This window comes from Crocodylus siamensis, chromosome 6, assembly GCF_052110815.1.
Source record: "Crocodylus siamensis isolate JL-2025a chromosome 6, ASM5211081v1, whole genome shotgun sequence".
In the NCBI taxonomy this organism is placed as follows: Eukaryota; Metazoa; Chordata; order Crocodylia; family Crocodylidae; genus Crocodylus; species Crocodylus siamensis.
In genome coordinates, this window is record NC_143400.1 from 810,457 (window position 1) to 813,874 (window position 3,418).

Sequence of the window (3,418 nt, forward strand, 5' to 3'; positions counted from 1 at the left end):
TGCCTTTTTCACATCTCAGTAACATCCCTAAAAATCAAACTCTCATCACACCAAGATCTACCTGGATAACGGACATCAGGAACGAACAATGCTGTTCCCTTTCCTGCTGCAATGGGGGGAGAATCTGATCGATTTAGATTGGAAATGAGGAAACGCTGCTGTGCTGGTCTACACATCCCGCCCCTGATGGTGTTCACCTGTGCTACTGGTATTGCTATTCATCTAGGCCTCTCATTGGGCCCTGTGGTGGGAAGGAAGAGCTGAAAATCAAGAGAATTACTCAAGAATAGACCTAAATGGCTGTCACGCGCGTGCAGTGCTCAGACGTGACCGCTTCGCTGTTCAACAGACTTTGCAAATGGAGCCCTGCGAAGTGTAGCTGCTTCCCAAGCAGTTCCCGGTGTGGGTGAGATAACTGGTCATGCGCCTTAGGGATAGCAGTGGGAGCGCGGTGCAGTGGTCAGAACAGGCGGGGAAGGGGCTCATGGGATGTGGAACTCTTAAATAAATAAATACAGGTTTTCAGGGGTTTTCATTTTGCAAGGGCAACAACTCGGAGGAGATGCAGAGAGGCCCAGCCCCTCAAGGAAGCTGGGTCGATTATTTGCTGCGCTTAATAATCTGCCGGCTAGGAGTAGGTCGGGGGACAAGTCGGTACCAACTGCACTGATCCCATGCTACCATCTCACCTCTTTCTGGAGCATGGTGGGATCGGGAGCGTGCATTCCTGGCCCTTGAAGGACACGTTCAGGCCGAGAGGCAATCGGGCTGCCAGTGTTACATGGGATGTGTTTGCTGCCAGCAAATCTATCAACTGTGAAGATCCCCCTCTCTTTTTGGGAGGGCTGTCTAGAAGGTCGTCAGTGGGAGTGCAGATGTTGGAGCCTGTTTTTAGAAAAAGCAATGCTGTCCAAGCGGTGCCAGACATGGAGGATCAGCTGCGCCGGGTGGAAGAAGGACTTGGTCTCCCTTGGGGATGCCAGCCAACTGCAAGACTCAAAGACAGGGTGAGCATGCGACAAGGGGACCGTGTTGAGGGGGTGGATGCTTCCCACAGATTTGTAACCAGGAAGCACAAGGTCCCAGCTGGGAAGGCTCTGGGGATGGTAACAAAAAAAAGTGACCCAAGCAACAAGGGGATTTGGGAGGGCTGGCAGTGATTCTGGGACTGAGATGGGGGCCGGCAGCTGGACTCCAGGCCTGCAGTGCTGCAGGATGGAAAACATAGGCTCCGTGTTTGGGAGCATGCCTGAGAGCCAGCACCAGAACAAGCAATCAGCCGCTGGCCTGACAGCTCAGCTGAAGTCCTGCACTTAAAACAGCAGCATCTTTTGCAAACGCTCACACAACAAAGTCTGTTCCTGCCTTCAGATCAAGCAGACTATCCCCGAGGGGAAATGGGAAGTGGTGGTGTGGACATGCAAAAGAATACCTGAATGAAACCAAGGCGGAGACGAAGACCGGCTCTCTGTAGGCTCCGGGACTGCAGCGCCGGACGGAGCTGTGTTCGGATCTGTGGGTTCTGCGCAGATCCATCCACGTGTGCTGCACATTGGTCATGCAATAGAAGAGGGTCTACGTGATACAGCTATATAATGGGGAGCAACTCCATTCAAGTGAAGGCATTGATGGTCACACAACTGACAAGAGGCAAACCAGCCTGGAAATGCACAGAGCATGCACTGACTGCGGATTCTTCCTCAGCCTGACAAGGGGCTTTTAAACCCGAAAGCTTGCTAAGATTTTTTCCCCCAACTATTTTGTTGGTCTAATAGAATATATCAGATTTACCCAAAGAACCTTGTCTGCCAGCTTCTCCCGAGTGATTTGTCCAACTGGATCCTTTCAGACCTGCCCATAATATTGAGATTTAAGTGACGTCCGTGCTGAGGGTGTTCTTGAGCTGCGTTCACTTTCTGGCCAGCTCTTTACTCTTACTTGAGTGAATTGTAAATGTGGAAATCCTCACTGATTACCCCTACTTTGCTTTCTGAGCTGATTTTCTTCTTAACTAAGAAACCGCAACACATTTTCTAATAATATAAACCTAGAAAAACACCCCATCTTAATGTAGCAGTTTTAAGTTGGCTATTACGAATTAAGCTTGTGATTATGGATTATATATATGGCAAAGTGAGAATTTCTTTGTAATGTTTGGAGCGCATGGATGAATGAGCATGGGTGACTGGGAAAGTGTTGCACGCTGTGTGCTCACAAGTAAGTAACCGAGGGGCGAACAGAAATTCCAGTGAAGACCCAGCTTGTACCAGACACAGGAAGGAGATAAGAGATAAGCGGGACACCTGAAGGACAACCCTCAGATTGCTGCCCGGTAAGCTCATCTGTTTGCCAGAGTGAAAAAGTCCTGAAGGCCAAACAAAGGCAGGAAGTCGGAAAAGGCAGAACCGGTCACCCAACTGCATGCCCCCTATAAAGGGGAGAGACTTCGCATCGAGAAATTGGGTAACACCCTGTGTACTTCCCTGGAGCACGAACACGTGTCTAACGAGGCCCCGCTCCTTATCTTGTACTCCTAGGCTGGCCACCTCGCGTAGTACCGAGCAACAGACTTCGGTAACTATAACATGCGCAGAGGAGTTGGGAGTGAGCGTGTGTGCAAATGTCTGCTCTACAGGATAACTTGATCAATAAGCACGGCATCTTGCCTTATCCCCCTTATAGATCTTGCTTGTCATGCTGAGCAATTAGTAAATCGTGCAACATTTAATTGGGGGAGAGCGTGAAATCCGTGCTGCTTGTCTAGGGTGCACCCACTGCCTGGGGACTGCGGTTGCGGGTTAGAACTTGCAGGGCCGCTTTTTTGACTGATTTAATTGATCTTGTGGTCATTGTCCTGAAGGATATAGCAGCAGGCCAATATGATTAAGTTTTGGGGAAAAAATAAGAGTAAGGGGTCAGATTCCCCAAGCTCGTCATGGGAGGATGTGGATGATCCCTCCATGTTAAGGAAACTGTTACAGGGCACAGTCACAATCCATGGACTTCTCGAGCTATTAGTGACATTGCTGGAATTCCAGATTTGGTGACTAAATTTGAATGTTATTGCTTGCTGTATAAACAGACGGTGCCTGCACAGCAGTGCTGACCAGCATTATGGCTCTTATGGGAAACTTGTAAGAAGGCAATGCAGCGAAAGGCGGAGGAGACCATGAAATGTGACCAGTTGCGGAAACAACTCAGCGACATGCAGGGGGACAGAGATGAGGAAGGCATTAGCCCAGAGTTTACAGATGCCGATAGGGGCCGTACGGGACGCTTTGCAGCAAAATAAACAAAAGGAGCGAGACTTGGAAGATCAGTTAAGTAGTAAACAGAAAGTCGAACAGGAAAATCAGGTATTACTGGCTATGGTCAAGAAAATGGCAGTGGAGCAGGGGCAAGACCCCAGAGGTCACAA